This window comes from Colletes latitarsis, chromosome 9, assembly GCF_051014445.1.
Source record: "Colletes latitarsis isolate SP2378_abdomen chromosome 9, iyColLati1, whole genome shotgun sequence".
NCBI classification, from domain to species: Eukaryota; Metazoa; Arthropoda; class Insecta; order Hymenoptera; family Colletidae; genus Colletes; species Colletes latitarsis.
In genome coordinates, this window is record NC_135142.1 from 23,778,979 (window position 1) to 23,805,728 (window position 26,750).

General features: G+C 36.6%; 1 protein-coding gene and 1 long non-coding RNA gene across 6 annotated transcripts in view; one reads left to right on the plus strand and one right to left on the minus strand.

The window, feature by feature from the left end:
• LOC143345579 (uncharacterized) overlaps window positions 1–26,750 on the plus strand; it is a 191,851-nt gene that overhangs the window by 17,373 nt on the left and 147,728 nt on the right. The window lies entirely within an intron of this gene.
• Window positions 1–26,750, minus strand: part of Task6 (TWIK-related acid-sensitive K[+] channel 6) — a 175,254-nt gene that overhangs the window by 14,503 nt on the left and 134,001 nt on the right. Inside the window, exon 2 of one of the 5 annotated variants that reach the window (XM_076772891.1) lies at window positions 3,790–3,913. The exons of the other annotated variants lie outside the window; for them this stretch is intronic. The gene's annotated coding sequence lies outside the window, so the exon portion shown is untranslated. The remainder of the gene's footprint in view (window positions 1–3,789; window positions 3,914–26,750) is intronic. 5 annotated transcript variants of the gene reach the window in all.

The following is a 26,750-nucleotide window of genomic DNA, read 5'->3' on the forward strand; positions in this document are numbered from 1 at the left end:
TAACCGATCCAGGGAGATAGAAGTACTTAATTTTGAACTGCCTGTATTTAAAATTTATCTGAATTTATCATGGAGGTCGCAGTCGTATTTATAAACGTACCTTTTCTGAAAATAGTATACCGTTATTCCTGAACTTGAATATTGCGTTATAATTTCTCTCGTATTTATTTGATAAATTGTTACTAACAAATATTCAAATTTATTAAATTAAAATATCCTGCCAGTCCAACAAAGTCACTGATACAGTTACTTCATGACATCACGTTTTAATTAAAACGGGATGATGTTTCTGACAGTACAAATATTTATTTGTGTTTGTTGGAATAAAATTTCAAAACGGGGCTAGAAGTAAAATGAACGCGGTTTATGGTGACAATGAGTAAACTGATTAAAAATGTTTGTATGTCCGACCGTGCCTTTGAGTAAATAGGTACAATAATTTTACTATCGATGTGTAGTACTCGTGCAGTATTTCAAATTAAAGTGACATCCTTATTTCAATTCGTCCATTTATTTTTCTATAAATTCAAATTCGCAGAAACGAAGACGTAGGAGCGAAGCCTCGTGTATGGTGTGTGCGAGGAAATATTTGCGAGAGTGAAACGTTTGTATCTGGAAAAATATTCTGATCGAAATCAGCCATTCCATCACATATTTCAGAAGCTTAGTAAAATGCTTGGAGAAACTAGTAGCTTCAACACGGAACGCAAACTACAAAAACCTATAAGAAACGCGAGAAATACTACCACTGTTCTTACTGCTGTTAATCACAATCTGCATATCGGCTTACCGGCCAGCAACCGCGTGGCACGCCCCTCGCAAGAAAAGGAGCTATTATGTTTAATACCTTCTCGCATAATTATTAAGATTGCAGTCATTACTATTTTATTTCGATGCTGTACAAGCAGAAAGGAAGAATAATTTTCTCGTTTCGTTCGTTTTTGATTTACAGGAGATCAAAAGTTTAGATTCGGAATCTTCTAAATAAAAAAAGTCACAATAACTTTACAGTGTTTTGTGCTGGGGTGATTGCAGTTGAAAATTTATGTTCATTGAAATGTACTTTTCAATTTATATCTCGTTATCAATGTTTGTCAATGGTTTTGGTCGTATCGTATAATTTGGTTCAGAAATATAATTTGGGTTATGGAGGATCGAGTGTTCTGGTTCGTCGTATCAACATAAGGATTATCCACTTTAATTTCGATCGTTTTCGAATCATCGAGCAAAAGAAGTGACTCGTTATTTTGGTTTCATCAGCAATTAACATGCTGATTCCTGCGACAGCTCGTTGACACGCGTCAGATACAACGTGTACATTTCAGTGAAATAAACTTCGCAATAAAAACATTCTTTTTCGACACGACGAGCGTGTGTTTTCGGTGTAGTCATCGAACCGTCATCGATTTGCCGATGGATTTTGTAGGCTATCATGCGTCCATGAATAATGGATATCCTACCGTTACGGCAGCCCACGGTATACTCATTATTGTCCTCTCAGCCTATTAAATCTGAATTTACGCTAATGGGCCGCGTTTTGACCACCGAGGATCACGTCACGTTTGTCAGCCCGGATCAGCCACATTTTACATACTTTGCGTCGTCGCGTTTATCGGCAAGAGGTAACGCTGGACATTCGCGTAATTGTGATTTCAGCATCAGTTGCCATTGTCACGTGGTTTAATTATATACGTGTCTCGTACACGGAGATCTGAGTTTAATTGTTTCACCTGAAAATTTTACGGCAACCAGTAATCCCTCCGTCGCAAAATGAAATAGCAAACTGATATCGAATTACCGCACTTCCATTATTAGAAGAACATTAAATCCCTTTAGTGTATCGATGACGATTGAGTTCATCATAATTTGCCATTTCACCATCGTACAAATTGAATTGATCACGAAGTAGATATCCCAGTACTTGGGTATTGAATGTAAATTTTTGTCATCAGTGAATTGTTTATTTAAAACATTAAATAACAATCAGATTCAATAACAATCAATACAAAGATATAATATTATAATATTATATTTTCCTAGATTCGTCTTATTTTTAGACCAACCTGTTTGCATCATAGTTAAGATAGTCACACTTAGGTCACAATATCCCTGTAGGCGAGTGTTCTGAGAGTACTCTTGAGATCTAGAGCCCTTGATTACATCACTTGAGATACGATAGCAGCATTTCCAATAAGCCGACGTGCGCACTATAGAAATTCTCTATTCATGATAAGTGGCTATTTGTTAGTCAGTTTCAAGATATCTCGCGGCACTGAATGATCAGCCAAAGGTTCAAGGATCTCCCGGTGGAGGCGGAATCAGTATAATTACCATCGAACGCTCTCAAGACGACACTATTTTCCCCGAACGCGGAGGAAGTATCTTGGTTAAGCGTTTAATTTTCATTGGCGTTCTTCTAGTGAGATTCAATTACAATGTTTAATTACCTGAGCGTCAAGCTGTGTCGAGAGTATCAAGGGTTGAATCCAATACGGGCTCTATCCCGGGTACGCCTTTATCTGAAAGTATCTAAGTACTCTATACGGGGAACGATTAAACGAGAATTTCGCGAGTAAGCAGATAAGATTGCTGCGATCTTCCAAGTAACTTGAGTTACAATAATTGAAACGCGAGATCCAGTTGCAGCCGACGGTGTAATTGGTTTCGCTCTTCTTCTGAACAGTCGGTAGATATATCCGGCATTACGGGTACAATTCTACTTGGTTCCTTGACTAATACCTTTATATTTAAGCGTGGATCACGAACAAAGTCTTAAACTTGTATAGGTTATTATCTTCGCCGGATCAAATGCATTAGAAAATAGTCGAAGTAAATTAAGACGCGTATCCTTCTCTGTTTAGCGACGCAAAAAGTAGAATATCTTTGAATGCCTGCTGACTTGTCGCGAGATTCATAATTTGCTGAGCGAGAGCGAAATATATGGAAAATGACTGGGGAAGCTGTAAATTTGCAACTACGACTGAGTCTACGGGATAGCCCCGGAACACCTGGGTGAAACTCCTAATGTTAATTTTGCAAGGGCGATTCGCAAATACCCGTATAATCCGGCTGCAAGCTAATTCGTTCCCATGACAGGATTTAGCTTCCTAAATTCGAGATCTCCGCTTCATAAAATTTGCAACGGGAGCGACAAGTACACGGAAATGTTTCCCCGTGTATTTCTACCACGAATTCATACTGATTTCCGAGTCCAACGATCTAAAATTGGTTCGTGCAGAACCTACTTTATATTTGCACCGTATTGATCCGAGTACTATTTCTATCCCCGGGTTTTTTTTTTGAAGAATACGTGCTCGCTTAATGGAGGGATACGATACGAGCGTGTGTAACTTCGAGTGCAACATACGTGTTACAGAAATATGATTTTAAGTATTCTGCGTGATATTATTGATAAGTGTCAGCAACAAAAATTATAGACAATTTAAAACGTAGAAAAGAGTTCTGTTGTCATCGGTTTTCGAGATAATTTTTCCTTGGTTCTAGGATATGTATCCTTTTACCAAAGATATTTCAAATCTGATCATTCGTTAGAGTTTGTGCTAGCTTCGGTATTAAGGGATCCCCGAGGATTGGTGCAGATACTTCGTTAACAGTAATATGTTGAGTTTCGTATTTCCTAATTGGAAATCAGTACAGGAACACGAACCAATAGACGGATTCGCGACCATCGTTTGCAATATAACTCTAACATCAAAATTTCGCAACCGACAGAAACGTTAATGCAAGTAACCGTGGTGAACTTAGTTTATAATCGGAGTTTATGCTTACCGTTAAAAGCGTATTCTGTCGCTTGGCTCTGTAACTTCGAGATTAAGCACGACGTAGAACTAAGAACACTGACACTCCCCATGCAAATTTAATTCGAAGTTAGTTTTGAGAAAGCCATCTGAAACTGTTTTATGGGGTAAGCTTAAAATTGTATATTTGAAAACTTTAAAGTCGGCCTATAATTAATACTCGAACGGCGACTTTAATTTTTTATCTATGCAAATCGTCTCAGTTACGCAATTAGTATGTGTAGTACGACACGAATGTCGAAATAATGGAAACTTTCCGGGTTGGTGATTGATTATTCTATTTTGCATTAAATATCATATAAAACGAATCCAAGTTTTTGGATAGCAATTAAAGTGCAAAGTCGGTGCTTAAACTTTACCTTCGTATAATAATCAGAGTCGAGATAGTTGAAAAATTTTTAAGCTCATTAGGTTAGAGATTCCGGGTGTAGTTTCCCAGAATTGTCGACGATTAATATTATTATTCAGCTTCGCCCCAAGAGAAATGAATTAACGGATGAAATATTGCGACTACCCTCTAAACTCGTATAATATGGAACACCCCTAATTGCTCAATGTTTTATTAAAAAAAAATCTAATCAGATGTCACTTCTAACAAGTAAAAATATTTAATATTTTAGAGAAGACATTCCATTAAATTATTTGCCCCTTCGAATAGAATATTTTTCCATATCTTGTAAAACAATAAATGTTTTAGGTCTCAATGTTCAATGACTCAAATTGTATTGGATTTTTCAAGGTATTCTTTAATCGATTTATAGGAAATGTATGACTTTTTCTTCCGTATATTACTGTCTTCAAATTCTTTTTAATCAATATTTTTGCTTTCACGTTCCGCATCAAATAGCCAGTCGAAATTACGATAACGCTACCATGTTACTATATCGAAAAGTATGTTTCCTAAGGGGTGCAAGCTGCGTGACTGGAGTTTCCGAACCACCTGTGTACTTTTTCTTTTTGACGTTCCAATCGTAAGTTCAATTCTCGAACCAATTCCATGAGCAACTTGAGACTCTAGGAAATAGAACATTTACTTTCGAAATTCGTAATCTCTGTTGCATTATTCATGATTACAAAAACTAAGGGGCTCAGAGAATTGAATTTATCTACCGCGTTTGTTGAAGTACGGATGAAGTATGAGGTGCTTCTGGATAAAGGATTTTGTTAACAGAATGGTAGGAAATTAGGTAAATTTGTTTCGAGGTATTATGACGCAAAGTATAGATCATTACATTGAAAGCACCATAATAATTTTAATGGCTATTTTACGTAATTAATGAATTTTTTCATATATGAAAAATTCTCTTAACAGTCTCGTAACAATTTTCGATTTTGTCCTGAAATGTAATACGTGCTAGCTAATTTTTTGATGACCAACATTTTCAACCTTGAATTTATAGATTTTCATTATATTTTAATACGTGGTGTTGTTACACTTTTATGTCAGATGAAATATTAAAAATGACACACCTTGAAAAACGTTAATTATTTCCTGCAGATGCTCTACAGGAAATATTTGTATCGATTGCTTTTGTTATTCAAAAAAGAGCAATCTCTATAATGAACAAAAATCTATAATGGAAGGCTTAATGGAATTGTAAATGTAAGTACAGATCACGTTTTCCTAGCAGTTTAGGTCAATGGCTTCTAGATCCACACGATTGCCGTGACCATATGCTGTTAGGGGTTTCCAGTGCGAGGATTGCAACATCGAAAAATAAATTTATGTTTCCCCAAATACTTCGTGTACGACAGTTCAATCTAATGTTTCGTCGTGTATTGTTCGTATAATCCTTGTTTCTTTTATTATACATTCCCTTGGATAATCGAAAACACTTATCAGGTATTTTATTTTATTTCAATATTTTTACGAGTAGTATTAAAATTAATTTTCTTCGTACGGTAATCTAATTGTATCGCGTATAACATTTTCTCTCATTTTCCTGGTGAATTACAAGAAACGTTTATTTTCTTCACGTTTATCATTCGACGTTGTTTCGTGTCATTCCGTTTCCACGCTTCATCTCTCGTGTAATTTTCACACTTGAAAACTTTGCTTTCCCATTTCAGTAGACGATGGTAGCTTTCCCATTTAAGTAGACGATGGTAGTTTCCTCTACTATACTCAGTTTGACGAGTTCACCTTCCTCTCGGCATTGTGTTTCCACAAAATTGTTGTTCCTTCGCCTCGGTACAATTTTCTATCATTTCAGAATACAATTTTTCTCGAAGATATATCTCGTCGCGTTTTGCATTCATATATTCGAATGGAAGTCTTCACAGTCTAACAGAAACTATCTTTCATACACTTCTATTTAATCGACCATTACTTCCTTATAAGTATTTTAAAACGTGCTATTAAAAAGGATAATATGTGTTATTTTTTACCAATAATTAATTTGGTGTAGAGTTGAACCACTTTTAGTTTAGCTATATTCAGTTACATAAGAAAGGTAAAAATATTAAATAGCACTCGAGTATCATTGATCTAAATTAGCAAAGGTTGCATTTTTAACTTTTTAAAATCTATTTTTATCTTATCTCATATTGATTGTCATTTCTTTGTTCCTAAATACCATAAGACGTAAATATTCTATGATTTCACTTGCTTCACTTGCAATGTTTTCATTGATATTTACATTCGATAAATGTTTCCACTAATTGTCAACACTGAAAAATTTAACAAAGGCCTAATTTTCTATACAGGGTGTTCGGTCACCCCTGGGAAGAATTTTAATGGGGGATTCTAGAGGCCAAAATAAGACGGAAATCAAGAATATCAATTTGTTGATGGAGGCTCCGTTAAAAAGTTATTAATAATTAAATTAAAAAATTTCAAATCGTTCTGGAAAAATTATTTTCTGTTCCGGGGGTCAATTGCAATCATTTTTGGTGAATAAACATACCCCCGAAATCCTACCCACTTTCGAGACAAAAATTTGAGAAGGTGTGAAATTTTTCGACAAAATTAAAAATTCTCAAATCGTTCTGGAAAAATTATTTTCGATTGTAGGGGTTAATTATAATCATTTTTAGTCAATAGATCTACCCCCGAAATCCTATCCAGTTTCTAGAAAAAAATTCAGTACGTGCGGAACTTTAAACGTTAATAACTTTTTAACGAAATCTCCATCAACAAATTAGTATTCTTGATTTTCATCTTATTTTGGCCTCTAGAATCTTTCATTAAAATTTTTCCCAGGGGTGGCCGAACACCCTGTATATGTATCGTACACCTCGATCGACTGTTTGTATTCCTAACTCGGTTCGCCTGTACTTCCGGTTTTCCCAAACAGCATGAAGAATTCTTAAACTTAAACAAGTTCTGCTCGCGAACCGTTCCTTTTCCAACGTTCATTCGTTCATTTTGTCGGCTAGACGGGCTTTCCTTTTCCAATAAGTACAGTAGACCATTTCTCTTTCCATCGCCGTTTCCGCGAACACATTTTGTTCCTTCATTTTTTCCGTTTCGTTTCCGTCTGTCTGGTTCCTCCTCCAGCGTCTCATATTTCTTCGTAGTCTCGTTTCCCTTCCGCTTATCCTGCTTATTCCGTTTTTCGTCTCCCGTTTCCCCCGTCCCGCTGAAATTACCTTGGCCCCGGATAAATGCGAGAGCTTTGGAAATCCGCTGCCAAGAGAATTTGCAATGGTAAGCGATCGCGCGACTTAAGATTACGGTCTTCGTCGTACTATCTCCCGTTTCCTCTTCTTCTCCCTTCTTTGCCTCGTTTCGTCGCTCTTTTTCGCGATGTAATTTTTCGGCTACTCCATTACACGAACGAATTAACAGTCGACCTTGTTCAAGTTACACTCTTGGTTACTGCTCGAGAGTGCAAATAGACCCGTGGCATCCGCTAATTACCATTTTACCCCGATCCTTTGGTACCGTGGCTTTCTCTCTACCCCTTTCTATCTTCGCTTCAATCTACCGCCAGTGTAGTATTACTATACGTCGAGTTATCTAAATACTTCTTTCATTTTACGTTTGCACGATCGACGACACAGTACCGCGTCTCTTTGTTTTTATATTTTGGGCATCATTGATTGAAGCACTTTCAAATGGTACTCGTTCCTTTTCAGGGAGGTTGTCGCTTTTTTATTTTTATTTTACTAACGATCAGAACTATCGCTGCTTTACTCATCACTTTTATCTTGTTTCCTTTATGGTAATGTAATTTCAAACGGACCCATCTATGAATTTTTCGACGTAGATTTTTCGATACTCCGCAGGCTTCTATTGCAGCCAAAATTTAACACATCGCCATCACGGGTTATGCGAACCGTCCAACGGATTTGCACATCGCTGCGTCGGGATATACGATTGTGCGTTTAATTTTCGCAGTTTCGTTTTTGCGAATCAATATTTTCTAATCGAAAAAAATCGTTAGTGACTGAAACGAAATCTATGCAGTATTAGTGTCAGAGACGATTTTCGATATCAGAGGAATTGTACAAACGTTTCAATCAGAGACTTAATATCGATATGATTTTCATGTTGGTATTATGCCAGCAAAGCCATACTGAAATCGATTATTATCGAACTGTCGAGGTATAATGCCGAAAATCCAAATAAATACCGGTATTATTTCAGTATTACGATCGTGGAAATTATCAGTCTAGAGTCTTCACGCTCTCGTCATCGAACTCGATTGAGTTTGTTGCATTTGTTTATATTCCACATTCTCTTTATTACCAAATTTGCTATTCCACTCTAGCATACATTCAGGGGCTTTGTTTTTGAGGAAATCGAAACCCACTGGATTCTATTTCTTTGAATCGTTTTAATAAATAGTGTACAAAAATTTAAAATAAACAAGTAAACAAGGTATTCATATCAGAGTGAAAAAATCAATTTATTTTTAGAATTTTCGTTAAAATGAAATAGAAAGCTATTTTTATTTTGAATTCACGGTCGACTGCATTTTTATTTCGTACTAACATTGTGCTCATATCGATAGTAAGAGCAACGCAATTTTTATATTTAAAGCGAACGTCGAAAACGAACATTTGAGTTAAAAAAATCACGCGTTCGTGGGATGATTTCGTTGAATCGTGTTTATCGAGCAGCGGAAATAAAGATGAACGTGGCCCAGAGTCGGGCGAATTTTATTTCAAAATAACGAATCAAACTTTTAGATCCCATTCGTAAACTAACTTTTGCCCGCGGCTTTGCTCGTTGAGATGCGAATTTAAAAAAATTCGTTAACGGATTCTGATTTACGAATGAAACGTAAACGGAAGTTAACTCGACGGAGTCTAAAATTCGTGTTCGTTATTCAGAAATAAAATTTGCTCAACTGTAACAATATTATTCGATAAATTAATACGTGCATTAAATTATTTGTGCATTACTTTAAACCGTTTCGATTATCGAAAAACAGGCTCTTCCATTTACGTTTCCTCTGCTGTTTTAAAGAAGCTTTCTGTGTTTGACAACGTGTGAGAATCACGTACAAAATATCCTAAAATTGTGGTTCGATTCGTCATAGGACCATTGGGTGAGAGAAATTCAGGCGATTTTGCAAGCGACGAACTCTGTAGCGAGCAAAATCAAATTGTCCCACCAGTTTAAATTAACGTTCACGCTGTCAGCCTAGATTGGCCTCTCCGTGTCTTATTGAATTTACGATAAATTGCTTTTATAGTTCTCATCCACGTCCGAACGTCTCTCTGCTGCGGTGCCTGTTTCTGTTTCTACTTCCCCGCAGAAATCTATTTGCTTTTCTTTCAGTGGACGTCGCGAAGAGTCATACATCCATATTTATTTCAAACGATTCGTCATATCGACACTGCGATCGTAAATCAATGAAAACGATTTGCGAGCATGATTTTTCATCCCCAAGAGAGGAACCATCAAAATCTCAAGACGTTAATATGGTTATTCAATACTGGGAAAATTATGTCGAATTCAATTTCATATTCTTTATTAAAGTAATAAATAAATAATCATATGCACATATTTTAACGATTATGCTAAGAGTAGTAAGTTCATCTTTAAACAAGTTTCACGCGCCACGGATTACGAATTAGTTGAACTATTGGCAAACATCGCGCGATCGTTTCATTTGCATATTTTCTGTTGTCAGTGCGGCGCGTTTAATCAATCGTGAAAACCACGGTTAATCGATGATCGATTTCACCGGTCCTGTTTTTAGGAATGAAAAGCGATATACAGACAGCTTTTAATGCTTCATAAAATCGAATAAGGGTACTGTAGTGTGCACACGCTGCATTACGCATCGTCGATTCCAACTTTTGTAAACGTGTGGGTTTCGTGCTGACACCGATGCATACAAACTCGCCTACAAGACACTTTCAAATTGCAAAAATTGCGCACAAGGGTAAATAATATTTTGATATTGTATTTTATTAAAATTCATTATCAATTCCAACAGCCATTTTAAACATTGGAAATTTTGTTGTATCCTGAGTAAAATTATTAATATTTCAAATTGAATTACGCTTTTTGAGTATCAAACAGTGCTGAGTGTTGTCGTTCAATTAAAAATTTAATTCAACACTATTTATAACGTATCAAGTGCATGTAATTTTTAGAAGCAAAAGAATACGGAATTAATTATTTTTCATTAAGATGAAAATTCGAAAATCGATTTAAATTTATTTTTATTTGATACAAATTGGATCGTATCTGAAGAGGTTGCACTCGTGGCGCGTTAAATTTTACAAGCTTACTATTTTTAACGATGAATGCACAACTGATACCCAATTTTGATAATGGAAATCACGCGAAGATCGAAACAATGAGCGACTTATTGCTTTCCTCTATCGGTTTCCCAGTGTCACCATCTTGGTTACGCCACCTATTTAGCGGGGCTGGTTATTGCCTAGCTGCATCATTCAATAATACTGGTTATTATTTGTTTGATTGCGCTTTCTCAGAACTTGTTTGTCCCCGATAGGAACGTATTAGTTCAAATTAAATTAGCAGCACAAATTGAAGGAAAATTCGATATTTCAATTCATCTGTGTTTAGGGGTGAGAAACTGTCCTTTATTTTTGGGAAATTTATAAATATTAATTAAATTTCTTTCATATATATGGGAATAAATTCTACACACAAATCTCATCGTTCCTTCTGTTTTTAAGACACGATTGACAGTTTCACGAATTTTCTTCGATTCCTTTTGATCATTGCACATAATCAGGTCATATTCCTTATTCAGTAGATATGGACAGGAGGGAGGATCAAACGTACTATTGAAACGTAATTACGTTCAGCCTATACATTTAGCGGTTTGCATTATCTGACGACACCAGATTGCAACGCAAACGAAAGAGCATAAATTATGATCTTCTATGAATTGCTGTTAATTTACTCAAATAAATATAATAGTATGATCCTGCTATTATTTATTAAATGATCGTCATAAGTCATGCTTTAATTTGTCCATGAATTTATGGAAAAGGTTGTTCTTCAATTTCTTTGGATTCCTCGTACATATGAATACACTGATTTCGTTCAAAATTTAATCAAATCGTGAGATGGAAATACAAAACTTTTGTCAAAATACATTCAACCTCCTAAAGGGATTACTATTAACAACCAGACACTGTATATGAAAATTAATACGAACATACAAAAATACACATATAACTGTTGCTAAATGCGTAGGGTTACACTGTCTGAACTGCTTGCACATTAATGCAAAATTATAATCCGTGCAAAATCTCTGCAAACCAGTTTCCCCAGAGGAAACTAATGATTTCACGGGATTTCGATTCAATTATTTCCGCGAATTGAATTATCTCAGACGCTGAGTCGTTATAAAGTTAACGAGAGCTTCTGAAATCAACGTGAGTCCATACTCGAGGGTAAAAACGTCTCGAATTGTCCTCAATCAGTTCGACGAAAGAGAAATAACTTTCGTCGAATGCAATTTCAACCGTTTGAACGTGCACGTTCAGGCTGAGTAGTCTCAGATAGGGTTGATGAACACGGTGGCATTATACGAATGCAGTCGCGCAAATAGATATGCGAGACGATCGAGATAGATGGCGGATTATGAGGGTCGATCGTATTTTATGTGCACGTTCTGACGCGGGATTCCAATGGGAACCGTTTTTGCAAAAGTAACTTATGTACGGATTCGATAGTTTCAACCGCATTCATTCCGCAGCATTCTAATCGCAACAAGTGTACTTTTCAAATATCCAAATATTTCTACCTATTACAAAATTGATGATTATTCGGTCGATTCATTGTGTTTTGAATAAATTTAATCAGAAGTTTTTTGACACTCGTTTAGTGATAAGATAAAAAATACTACAATAATATTCTCTTTGGCATTATATTATACAGGGTTCTAGAGGCCAAAATAAGACGAAAATCAAGGATATTAATTCGTTGATTAAGGTTTCGTTAAAAAGTTATAGAAACATTTCCGGCCGCAGAGTATATTTTCGGGAAAGAATTTTTTTCTCGAAAGTATGTAGGATTTCGAGGGTATGACTCTTTACCAAAAATGGTTGTAATTGACCCTTCTAGCTAAAAATAATTTTTTTAAAACTATTTGAAATTTTTTTTGTGCCGAAAAATTTCTGCATCTACTGAATTTTTCTCTGGAAAATAGTTAGGATTTCGAGGGTATGTCTATGCACCAAAAATGATTGTAATTGAGCCCCGTAAGCGAAGATAATTTTTCCGTGAATTATTTGAAATTTTTTAATTTAATTTTTTAATAACTTTTTTAACGAAGTCTCAATCAACAAATTGATATCCTTAATTTTCGTCTTAGTTTGGTCTCTGGAATCTCCTATTAAAATTTTTCCCAGGGGTGGCCGTATACCCTGTATGTTTAGTACTTTATTTTATATGTTTCTGTCTACTGCGTTCCATGAAGATTTAATGGGTCTTCAGATTTCGTTACGTAATTTGTGGACTTTATTACGGCTAATTAGCGGCGTTTTACGTCATAAAATAGGGAGAGAGCTTTAAAATCATCGAGTCGACGGATCGAGTTTCGGGCTTGAAACAAATCTGCGTTTCTTCAGATTCATATAATCTTTTTTCATCTATATAATTTTAACTAATTGGATTGTAACAAAAGAAACGTCGGTTTTAAAGGTTTGCAAAATCTCTGTTTATAAGAGAGGTACCTCTCGGCTAAAATAATTTCTTAAATATCAGATTATCATAGAAGGTTGGATTTCATAATGTGTATTTTTCAACGTTTACCTCTTTTTCCGTAAGCTCGTAATTAAAACGTATTAAACAGTTCAACCGAATATCTTTATACCATTCTTGTTTGTACAGTAGTAAAACAATCGTTATTACATCGCAAGAGGCGAGTTGTCACACATGTTCGACGCATAGTAGCCAGCCCGTTAAATAGAATTTTTAAAATAGACTTATTTCTCCCGACCAAGGGAGCTGCAGAAAATCCTTTTAAAACGCCTTGCATCCAGAATACTAAAATCCTGTGCGCGTAGAATTCAAACTCCTGTAATTCATTGGCAGAAATGGTTTTCCCTGCTGTGGTGAACACTTTGTGTTCACTCAGCGTCTTTGAGCGATAAAAAGAGAGTTACGGCTAAAGCAGCGACCGTTCCAAGTTATTCATATAATTCATTTTATTCGACTGAATGTAAATGAGAGTTCGCTAAGATTGTTACTGTTACTTTTCCCGATAATCTGATTCGCGAAACGTAACTAATGGAACGAGCCCAAATGAGATGAAATGCACGTTCTACCATGGGATTTTCTTTCATGGTCTTTCCTAGCCATACGTTGACGCATCTCTAGGCACAGGATAGACAAAAGCCTCTTGTTTCCCTGCTCGTCTCTCGATTCAATTACATTAGAGGCTGCCAAGGATATTTCTTCCAATTGGATCCTAGAACGCTGTTATTCCTTCCGTAGACACGCGCACAAGAACAAGTATTGACTTCTGTTTGTCGGACCTTTTTTCTTGTATTCCACTGGCGTTGAATGCGAGACACGGTTTCTTTCATGCTATTATTTTTGAAATACCCATCGCGTACAGCAGTGCACACTGTTTGAAATAATTAAACGACCACGTATCTGTACGAATTAAACGGTTCGACCAATTACCAAGAACGAGAGACACGCTATGAATTTAATAAAAAAGTTTCACGTAATTTCCGTCGCTTCCTAGTTTCTTTCCTTTCTTTAAATTAACGCCTTTATTTAAACTTTCGAACGCTAATTCGTTTCAATTTTTTCCTCGCGAACAAAAGTTTTCTACGCGTCATTCTACTTTGTCTTTTTAATCGTTGAACTTCGCTGCGAGCGTAGCACGATTTGTCTTGTTTTTCGAGCGAGTAGTAAGTTGCTTTATATTTCGTTGGATAAATGAGACGAGGCTTTATTGCTTCGGCGAGCAAATACTCGATCCCATTTGAAAGACAATATTAGCAAAAGAAGCGAAGTAAAGGTGAATAAACGTATAATCAGAGGTTTTTGTTCTCCCACGTTCTCAAAAAAAAAAGGAAAAAAAAATGAGGAAAAACCGTTCGTATCAAGAATACTCGAGAGCCAACGACGTTAATGACTGGAGCAGCTTGTCCAAAATAAAAATTGCTCTCGAGTTTCGGACCGCTATAAAAACACCGCAGAGTGGTGTCTAAACGTTTGGAAATTTTATATATCATCCCTCCTGCTTCTGTGTAAATTTTTTACTGCGAAAGCAAAGCTTAGATGAGCCGAGGAGAGAAGTAGCTAACCTCGTCCAGCGAGTTGAAAGCACTTTGATCCCCTGCGAACGACCAGTCTAACTAGCAATCGTCAGACACTAAAGAAAGCTTTCGACTTTTTAGGTTCTGTTACTTTCTTTCTCGTCTATTCCTTGTTGACTGTCCGTGGCTAGACCTGTTTTTTCCCATCGTCCTTAAGAACGGAGTTACTACGATATACAATGAATTTGATAGGAGAGTTCATCGGTCGAAACGACCTCAGACCTTATCATCTGCTCGCAGTCAGGCAAGCGACATAACGGAGTTAATGAATCTTGTAAAATATAAAATCTGTACTTTTAGGGACGAAGATCGCAGTCATTAGATGCAGTCATAAGTAAATAAATAAAATATATAAAATAGCCCAAATATGTTGAGTACGTAAAATCGTAATTATTATCGATTAGCAATTTAGAAAAGGGAACAGTATAGGAGAATAACGCGAAAAGTTTTTACATTTTAAGAAGTAATATCTAAGGACTTTTTCTAGTCATTTCTGGAGGTTCTCAGTCATAATTAGGACAAAGATAAGGAAAGAATTACTGTTTGGCGTAAAAAGGTATTCAGATCTTTGGAATGATTCCAAGATCGTGGATATTACTCGGTGCATACGGCGAAAGAAGAATCAGCAACAGCCACGTGCTAATTACTTCGCGACCATTTGAAAACTCTGTCTAATCCTTGAAAATGTATAGCTGGTGCCAAGATCCCTCTCCGACAAGACACTTTGCCTGCGAAACGAGCAATTAATTAGTGTAAAAGGAAACAGCTTAACGAGAATAATAACTAAGACGTTTGAAATTCGTTTCATATATCTTCGGGATTATAATAATCACTTTTCACGTATGTAAACCGTGTCTCGGTAAATGTCAGTAGAAATGCCGTATTCGTAGCAATACAAATCTCGTTGATTATTTCCGTCCAAATACAATCGACTTGAATAATAACAGTAATACACTAAACGTATTACGTTTGGAACGAGTGCATAGTCTCTATCGATGATACACATTTTTCGAAACACGATGCACGTTTCTACTAAAAACAACGTCAAATAAATCATTCACGCGATAACAATGCCGCACTGCAGCATTGCACAAGCACTTTTATTGAACTAACGCGTACGCTTCCGGATTTACTCTTCTTAATAAATATTGATAATTCTGCTTCTGCTTCCTGCTACATTCCGATCGATCTCAAAATATCCATTTGGGCATTGAATTATTGTTGGTGTTGTGGATTGTGTGCTTAGAGACTTGAAAACTATTGGCAAGTGTTACTCAAACAGTCCATACATAAATAAATGCTATGATTTCCCCAAGTTTCCTTTTATTTGTCACAACTTTCCTTAAGAGACCTTCAGAAGTGAAATTCTTCTAAATTGCAGCGCGTATCGGTGCAGATCGTTCTTCGACTAATCTCGTAGGATAGTCGATACGGTATCAACGATGCAACGAGACGATACGCGGGTGCAACAAGTCTTCCCATTAATAAGCAGCCACGTCGCCCCCGCCCGAGCAAGTGCGAGTGAAGTTGGTCACGCCAGCCGGCCGCTAGAATGACGAACAGGGGATGAAAGGGTGGAAAGGGGGTTGCACGGATGTATGAGGCAAAGGGAGAGAAGGGTTGAAACTGTAGTCACGGCGGTGGCGCGAATGGTTGGACACCGAAGTGGGACAGGAATTACGACGGGTTGTTGCCTCAAATGAGAATGAGGGATGCAACAGGAATGTAAAAGATATGCATCGTATCCGTGTAACCTAAACGACTGCACGTCCAGTTACAAGTACGCGGATACTTCGACTAACGCATGTTGCTTTAACATCTTCTATATTGCTTCGTGCGCTGCGATGAATACACCAGACACTATAAATTGCAACTACGATTTCTCACTCTGTGTGTATTGTAAATAGTCATTACGCGGAGCGTAGTTAAACGTAACGACTGTTGTTTCGAATAAGAAATGCAATTCTGAGCAGAGTCGGTGTAGCAAACGTACATAAATATTATGATTAAGAAAATGAAATTACTGCAACAAATGAGTTTCGTGAATATTTATTAATCACGACGACGATGGTTTATTGCAAGATTTGCGGTTAGACGAATGAGCACCATTTCTAGTACGCGTTATGACGTTAACGTTAACGTAGCGACGAATCGATCAGTTTTAGATCGTTGAGGGTTAATTTGAGAGATTAGGAAAGTTCCAAGCCTCGACACCAGGTAGCCCACAAGATAAACGTAGTAAGAAAAACGCGGTTTGTCCTAATAACAACCTCGACTACGTGGAAACAGTGAGAAATTTCGCTCTCGGCGCGCTGGTAGATTTGAAACAAAGGCAATTTTCTGCGATTCCTTTTTTCTCTCGTTACTCCGTTTCTTTCCAAGGACACGGGGTAATAGTAAACTGCTTAAAGTTAAATGGAGATTTTAAGATTGCAAAAGCTCTAACAGGTGTAGCGGGTATGAAGAACGCAGGACGAGAAATGTCTCTTGTTTTAGTAACTCGAAAGCACCGGGGCACTTTATTTACACTTTCCACCTCGGATTGCCAATTAACCTGTCCATAGTTACTTTGTATGAAGTAAATAAACGTTCGAACTGACGTCGATCCATGTTAAATGTCAGTTTTATAGCGACGTTATCGTTCGTTATACGAAAGTTTAATTATGAATGTTAATGGTTACGTCCATGTTACGATGTTTAAAATAACTCATAAATCCGACGTGCACGCATGTGCCAATATCTCCGACGAGATAAAAGCAAATTGCACAGGGTTAGGTATAGTTCGCGATAAATCGGAGAAGGGAATGATTCTTCATGGTCAGAGGATAGCTGTTTTTAAACCTGAGACATTTCAATAACGCAAATTATTTTGATTGCGGATCTCCAGACTTGTCTTTTATTTCCCCTGCTACTGCACGTATCGTCTTATAATAAATTATGCAAATGAAAATGTTAATATTATCGTATAGTTCTGACGCAAGAGTCTTATTACTGCGCTTTCCTGCTTTTATAGGCGTTCACCCCATAAGACGGTATCAAGGAAGTCGTATGGAGGCAATAATACTCCCATATCATACTTTAATATTTTCTAAATAAATTACAAATGAATAATAAACTGAATTTCTATCGCTAACGCAAACATAACGACGAAAGTAGTTTACTATTTAATCAAAACAAAATATATGTTTCTCTATTTTGGGTTATTTGATTTTGAAAGCAATATTGAAATTTTGATATTTGTCGAATAGAAATACCAGCCCGGTGTATCCGTAGTAATTTCAAGAAAATTAAAAATATTACCGTAACATTTCCATTTATAACGTTTCAAGAAAATTGGTAGACGTGTTTGCGTAGCTTTTGCGAGCGTTGGCTAATTAAAATGCTCTGCTCTCGCGAATTGATAGATAGAATGTTATAACAACAAGCAACTTACGTTGCCAAACGAGGTCATCGCTTTCCATAATACAAAAGAAAACGGTTGAATTATTATTCATAAAATGGTTCGTGAAACGAGAGAATGTGTTCGAAACTCAGTTACTCTCGTTATACTGTCTGTAAATTCAATATTTTCTAATTTCAGAAATGATTTTTCGCTAGAACTATACCTGTTGACGCATTACAGCAATATCTACTGGTCCTCGCTGCACGTAAAAGGGATTCCCAATATCTCTCCTAGAAACAGTTTTCGATATTCTATATCCACTATAGAGTCAAACACTTGAGAAATGTGTAACACTGGGGCGCATATGTTGCTGTTTATTGTCGCAATATCGACGTTGAATACTCGCCAAGAAGTAATTCGGGCATCTACAATCGATTTGTATTTTCTTTGTTACGGTCACTAGCCACGAACTTTCCGAGATATTTTCGAAAACTTTTATGCAACTTTCGGAGGAAGTATCGTTGCGGTTTAGGTCGACGATGCTGTATTTCGAATATGTAAGGCGTGTTTTCCCACAGAAATATGGTAGTTCGCGAACAACGTCTTTGGTAGACGACAATCTTGGTCGAATTATTAGGTTCCTGCGAATTCTCGTTTTTCATGAATATCAAAAATGGAGTCTCCATATCTTTTGATTTTCGAAACGTTTGTAGTCGAGAAAATAATTGTTGTAACTTTATTCTGGTTGTAACAGTTAGGGTCCATGCTTAAAACTCCTATTATTATTTTATCATTCTTTGATGCTCGTCGTTTCATCGTGTCGCACCGAGACATTACCGGAGGACACAAAATCTTATTGTTAGCGTTTATCGTAGAAGTTTTCATAAATTCCGTCGAAGCATCGAACGAGACGTGCATCCTTGCAGGATTCGAACGATCCTGCGAACGTATCCTTGATGTTCTGCAAGCATTCACCCTCGTCATGGATACTCGGCGACGATGTAATTACAAGACTCACCGGTGTTGTCCTTAAGCCAGTGTTGGTGCTCGATAAAACAGACCTTGGCTATGTTACACCTATATGAACGGCACGAACATATATATATAGGGTGATTCATGGTACAATGTGTGCACAAACTCCCGTTCTTAACTGCCACGCTACTAAAAATCTCTTGGCAATCAAACGTTAAACTCCCTTAGCTCGCACCTCGGGGTTGCTCGTTCCTCTACTCCTTATCGCGCTTCTATTTCAGTTTTTAATACACGGAAAATTAAACATCGTAAGCTCCGCCTAAGCCTGCTTGTATTCGCTGTTCCGTATGGAATTATTTTTCGTATGCATATACTACTGCGTCGCTTAAGGTCATCCCATAAGTTCGTGTCGTTCGTCCTGCTTAATCTGACGAGGATAACATTCATAACGCAGTGCTTTAGAAGGATTTACCGAAGGATGGCTTCTTAATGATTGGATTAACGTTAGATTGAAAACACGCGTGGATGTGTACGCGTGTTGCAACTATACGATACTTGCTTACCGACGAGTCTCTCATCGCAAAGTAATTTATGCTACGACGAGGATAATAAATATACAATTTGTATACCTTCTGAACAGTTGCCCTATTTGCATACAACGCATACATGTTTATACGAATATCAAAATTGAATGACGTAGCACGAATAGTTAAATTTTGTTTATTTACTTAAGTGAGATATTACGGGAAAATGCTGGGAATCTACTGACTGTAATAACAGACTTTCAAAGTAAATATTTTATCCGTTTATTCTGTATTATACTATCTTATCATCGTAATAGCTCGGTATAATGAAGATTGATGGAGACTGTTAATTAGATAGGTAGTAGTTTCTAAGCGATTTCTAACTAGACCAGTGGTTTCCAAACTTTGAAAGACATATCCTCAAAAAGAGAGAATTTCTGCTTTCAGAAATTTATAAATAAAATTTTTCTGATACGTCTGTTTTATTCGATTTTAGAAATATTGTTAAAAATTATTTAACGAGCCCCTGGCCATATCGAATGCTTGCAAACGGCTGACATTAATAACCGAGTTATATTTAACACATTACGTGATGCAAACAATGCGATTTACGAGTGTAGCGTTACGTGGATCACCCTGTATACGTGTGTACATATATCGATTGGACCACAGGGTGAAGGGACGCCGGGCGCCACGGCGCCCTCTTTCCAACCCCTCCAGACAACAACGACCGAATATAGCTCAGCCGATATGGGAGCTAATGAACCAATTACGCGTAATAGGGCCGCCGCCTTCGAGGAACGACTGTCTCGGTTTTCTTGGTTTCTCCAAGAACCTTCATCATTCAAACAATGCTCTTAATTATAGCCACTGTTCTGCACTTAATCGTCTTCGGGGTGCATCCGTACCGAGCACGCTTCGACTTAACGTACAAACGATTTGTTTTTTACCCATGCACGATCAGTTTTCAAGAACGAACAGTCTACGAACAATTGTATGCTACAGAATTTAAGATGCTTGTGCATTTTTCGAACGAACGTTTTAATGTCTTCTAATGCAAGCTGTACAAGCTGTAAAGTGTGATAAAAATTTCGCAGGAGCAAACATAATCAAAGTTTTCCCATGGTCGAGCCCTGACCTCGATATTAAACTGGGGTTTGATACTTAAGTAAATGGCAAACAATTCGATAATGTACAAGAATTCAAAAAATTATATTTCAAATAAATGGAAGCAATTAAATTAAAGTATGATTAATTTATATGAACCACAATATTGCAGTAATATTGCTATAAAAACAGATTTTACAAAAAACTAATCGTTAGATATATTAAAATTGAATTGCATACGATATCAAAGATTTTATTATGGAGTCGATATTTCCACTTTTGGATACTAAGGGGGTTAATAACGAGGTCGAATAAGAGATCGACGATTCAAGGAAATTACCTGCAATCGAACTAAGCGAGCGATGAATCGTGTGCGAAAGGCCACTCGAAATTGAACTGTTTGGAGATAAGGTCCTTTAAAGGTGCGCGGTAATTGGCTGGTAGGAGAGGAGACCCGTTGTTGGTCCGGCTGGCAAACGAATATCGCTCATTTTCACGGACAAGAGAGTCCTTTTTTCCCCGAATTCCTTATGCTCCGTTGCCTCGCAGTTTTAATTAGTACGCTCGCGGTGCAAAAAGACCTGACGCAGCCGGAGACCGAGGCGAATCGGAAAAGGGGGAAAGTTTTGTTCGCGATCGAACAAGAAGGAGAATAAATTATTCCGCAGCCAAGGTAGCTACTCGACTCGAAATCGAAGTTTATTAATTTGTTACGCTCGCTTTGAATTTTGTTGGTTATTCGTCAACGATGACGCGTTAATGGATTCTCATAGAAACGCACGTCACGTGGAATACATTGGTTCGCGCCTTCATAGCGTGATATTCGATATGCCGGAGAAAATAACAAATTTTTAATCGTATTCTGATTATCAGAAGTGCTATTAACGATACGCTGCTGATTGGAGATTCTAGTAACTGGGTCAGGCTATATCTCTGTTTTAATTGAAATTAGAACAAATTGCGGTGGAAAATTTTATATGTTCTAATGACCTTTATTATCGTACGATACGAATTTTCTTGAGTGCATCGATGCATATGCAAAGGGCAATTGCACTTTCTTTAATAGAATTATCTTATTCTTTTTACGTAAGTCTTTTTAATATATCTTCTGCATTGTAAAGTACATCCCAAAATGTGATATAAGTTTTATGTGCTTGGAGTAGTTTATAATTGAAAAGATTCGTTAGTTAGAATTGAATAAGTAGGTCATTCTGGCAGACTAATTTTTGTGTTTATATAGATTCCCATAAAGTGGAAATAATTTCAGAGTTTAATTTCAACAGTTACGTTCTCCGTTCCACTTCGCTGATAATATGATAATCTCATTAATCGGAATATCCTTGTCAGGAGAACCATGTCGAAACCTAATGCTCTCGAAGATTTTCGACTTCGCAGCTAGGAAAGTTTCCCAGCGAGTTAAGCTGCTATCCCGAAGCGACGAATGAAGTTGAAAAGAGTTACGAACTGCGGGGGAGGAGTTCTCGACTTTTGAAACGGATGATTCTATCTCAATTTACGATCGTGTCCTATCGTTCAGACCACTTAGAGTTTCCAATAATGCCTTCAAAAAAATTAATTCGACGTATTAAGTTATTCTTTTGTCCGTGCCTTTGCGTTTCGACCATTAATCTAAGGCCACCACGAAATTGTATTTCTCTTTTTTTTCGAATTTTTTATAATCAATTTAGTTTCGTTTCATTCAACGAAAAGGAGAGTTCAACTTCCGGAATCTGATCAGATCGATGAATTCATAATTGCATAGCTTTATAGAAGGTCGTATTTAGGATATAGCTTTATCACCATATTGGGCCACAGCTACTCTGCGAAATTAATACATAATCGGATCTCATTCTGCTAAAGCATTTAAGCACAGTTCATCCTGTACGACGCTGTGTGGTTACTGAGTATTTGGTACGACGAACAGCCGAATCTAGTTATAATTATAGTTGATATCATAAAACTATGAATTTAATGCTATTAAATTAAATGGTACTCCTGCCATTGCGTGGTAGAGATATATTTAACTTATTTCTCCATCAAAGGATGTTTCTAATTCGGTAATAAATGCAAAATTAATTACAGAAATATAAACATTTTACATTAGAAACTTCATATTTGCCGATCGTCGTACAAATTGGCTTGCTTCGTGTAAAGTTGTTTATCGGTAAGAATAATTTAATTATTTTGTTTCGTGCTGTAAAAGGGAAACGATAATTATGTTTTATCGTGTTACGGAACGTTTACATTCTATTTTTCGTATTAAATCTTTTACACGAAACATCAAATAGCTAAAAATTAGTTCCGCAAATTCTTTTAAATTACTTCCACGCTAATTAAACGACGCCAAGCGAGCAGCAAACTTAAAGGAAGAAATAGAAATATTTACTACGGACATACCCGGAAAATATCTGGTAGGAGTTCTTTAAAGTCCGAGCCCGCAAAGTCGAACTAATTACACTTTGATCGGATTAATTCTCTTCTGCGTGAAGGAACCATAAAATTTTTACCTTATTCCTCGTAGTAAAATTTCCTGGAATATTTTCAATAGAAAACCATATCCAAAATGTGCATTTAATAACGTTTCTATTGAATATCTAATTTATACACAGCTGTCACAATATTGAACCAACACTGCCGACTAATTTATTGAACGATAAAGTCTTTTGAATACGCTGTCTTCTAATTGTTTCGTACATCGTAGCAATCTTGATCGTATCACGTGCACAAATTTCATTTGATTCGTAACGATAGGAATAAAATTGTCTTTCTTTCGTAGCTGAAAATAACCGATGCACGGAAGAGACGTTTATCGGGAAATATTGACTCGTCGGATCGTTCAAAACAATCAGAAACTGGGAAAAATATTTTCGCGAGCATTAAGCAACACGTGTTTTCGTGTTGCACTCAGCGGAATTGAATCGCGCTGATCAAAGCTGAGTTATTCGAAAGCCATGCAATGATTACATTATACCGTTCAGACATATCTGGTTAGGCTACTGGCACTGTCCATGCATGATTACTTCGGGGAATTTGCACTAGGAACACGTAATCACCGTGTAGGAACATTGTCGACGTTAAAGCCCGAACGAACTTAAAACGTATTCATCCTTTGGCAACGTCAATTAGAATGCATGCAAATTAATGGCAAGTCGATTAACGCGTTTAATCAATATTCAAACTGGAGGCGTTATTTCGCTCGCGTATTGCTGAAATTCTGCCGGACTAAAACAATTTTTATATCGAGCATAACGTTCCCATACGCGATCAAGGACTGAGAATAAATTAGGAACATTGTTTGTAGTTTTAAATTCAATGATACCAGCCATTTATTACTTACTAGATAATTTATGTATTTGTTCTTTTTTCGCACGAATAGTTGGTCAAACACTTTGAACGGAAATAATAAATGGTTCGTTACGACTATTTTATCGCAGATAAATGCATTTTAAATCGAGCACTAAAAAAGTTGTCGCGAATAAAAAGAACTTTGAAATAAATTTTAAAAGCGAATCGATTACGCGGAAAAATAATACAGGGAATGGATAAAAATGTGTGTGAGGAAAATCGAATAAATTTATTTCGCAAATAATGCTGCTGTATAAAATATGCTAACTTGGAAATACAGTCATTCAATCCAGCTGTAACGGTAGATATTACAGGTGCAGCGGAAAAATTTATGAAACGACGTAGCACGAATGCCAGATATCCGAAATAACAAACTATATTATTCCTCTCAATTTTCTGCGAAGCGTGTATTTTAGCACGGTATCGTAAGGTTTAAATCATTCATCTTTGCGCTACGCGAATCGGAATGTCTTTTCTAATGAAAAATTTAATTAACATCGGAACCGAGTACTGTTTCCACTACTATTCTCCTACTTTCATTACCATATTATTCTATTTTACTCTTTTGCCGTTTAAATATTAATTAATTTCGAACAAATTGTAAGTTTATTTCCCCTGAAATTATATAATTAATGAGTTAATTTCAATAGATAATTCCAGTGTCTGTGCTTTGTTCCACTTATCGATCGGCAAATGCGTCATAGATGAAATTTAATTAATCATTTCGGTCGAGGCAAGCTGAATGCACCAGTCTATAATTTTGGGATCATTATCTTAAATTTGAGTCGATTGCGAATTTCTTGACCTAGAAACCAAGATATTTCGATAATACATTTCTTGTACATAAACATTAATACTTTGGAATATGAATTTATACACTAAATTAACTGAACAGTATTATATGAAAGTAGGTCAAATATGCCACTGTTATTTAGTAATAGAAACACCAGGAAATATTTAAGATACTCAGGTTATGTTTATATATCATTTATGGCATAAATTATTTGAAATAAAATTTAAGAACTTTTTTGCTCCATATAAATTTTTGATACACAGAAACGACTTTATCGCGGGCTAAGTTGCGGATAGCAGCTAGTAATAAATAAATAATCTTTTGAAAGTTAATAAAGTAAACAAAAGTTTGTTCGAGCAAGATTCTAACTCTGGTTAAAAAGTTAGCGAGCAGTCTGAGCTACCACTTCTCCATGACCGCTTTTATTGATACTGTGCAGTATCATACAACAACGAAATGGAATTTACTAAATTTTAAACTTCCTTTTCTCAAAAGTTTACTTTTGATTACGTTAGTTTATCTTAAATGTTGAAAAAATTTTTAGTTCTTTACAATCTAATTGGTAGAACGTTTCCCAATGACAACCTCGTGGCTTTCGATTGATAAAATTGGCTTTTTCAGTGTCACTCCATCAATCGGAAGCCTAGCGTTATATGTGACCTGTAACCTCGCGACAGATTCAATGCCCTCCAGTGTACACAGCATACATATAGATTCGAATACAATACTCATCAGGTTTATACGATATCCCTGTATTTCTTAAGTTTATGGTGTACCATCTATTTTGATTAGCAGAAATCCCTATAATTTGTTGAATAAGATCGTAATGATCACTGTAATTTCCACCAAAGAATAACATTGAAAATTTGATCAACATACTGTGTACTAAATTTCTAAGCTCTTTTGTAGCCTAATAGTGGGGCAGATTCGCATAAATACGGTACACTAGGATGCCTTAGAGGTTGTCTTCTGATTTCAAGTTCGATGAACATGCCGGTTAATCAATTACAGTAATTCAATTGTCTTGAAATCACTCCCAAGTATTGGTTCTTTTGTTATTTCTAGCATTGTCCTGTCGAAAAACAGACGACAGACAAAATTTGTAGAGCTGTGGTACCGAGGTGGTCATAGAGCATTCGATGTTATTCTGCACAATTAATTTGATAAGTCATAAAACCATGACTGAAACTGTCGACATTTTACTTCGAGGAATCAATTTATTTTCTTACGATGTGGCGACTACTATTGACTGTCACAAAATAATTACACGACACGGTAGCTTATTCTAAATCAATACAGATTTGTCTTGAGAAGTGATCGAACCTCGGCACTAGCCGTGATCAATTTTCAAGACGAAGTGATCCTTGTCTTTTTCTTCGCCGCGTCGTGTTAGAGGGCTGAAAAAGAACGAAAGAAGATCTTCGAAGTTTCTGCCAGTGACGAAGCACCGCAGGATTACGAATAACTTTTCCTGGCCGGATAGAGAATCACGCGCGTCAGTGTCTTGTCTTTTTAAAAATAGATTCACCATTGTTACAAGCTATTTAACCGTCTAGCAGTCTGTTCTAAAATGAAAAGTTTTACCATTCAAATCCTCATGCGTGTTTCTATATTTATAATTATTTGCAATCTACATTCTACTTGTAGTTTTCAAAGATTTCCCAATATCTAACCTAGGCTTTCTATCAAATAGTTATATGCAACATTTCGTCTAAACGTCTCTTAATATTTTTTCAAGTAAATTCTTACAAATTCCTACGTCCTATTAACTCTAAAATAAAAATGGCGGTAGTCCTGCGATAGTTCGGTGTCCCAGGTGCTAGTTAAATATAAAAAAATGAATGTGAAGAGATATAATTATTCTCTCCAAGTGGATCATTGGCCGCGACCACGCGTGATCGAGATGTACAACCCCGCGAAGCTCTGCGGATCGCGGCGCTCGGCGTCGGGGAACGATGCTCTCGAAAAAAATTCGTTGTGCCAATTCGACAGAGCTCTCTAACCTCCTAGCCACCCTCCTCTGCAAGGACATTAATTTCCGCGCGACCGAAGGGTAATTCAATCGGGTCGATCTTCCCATCGAAAGATACAAT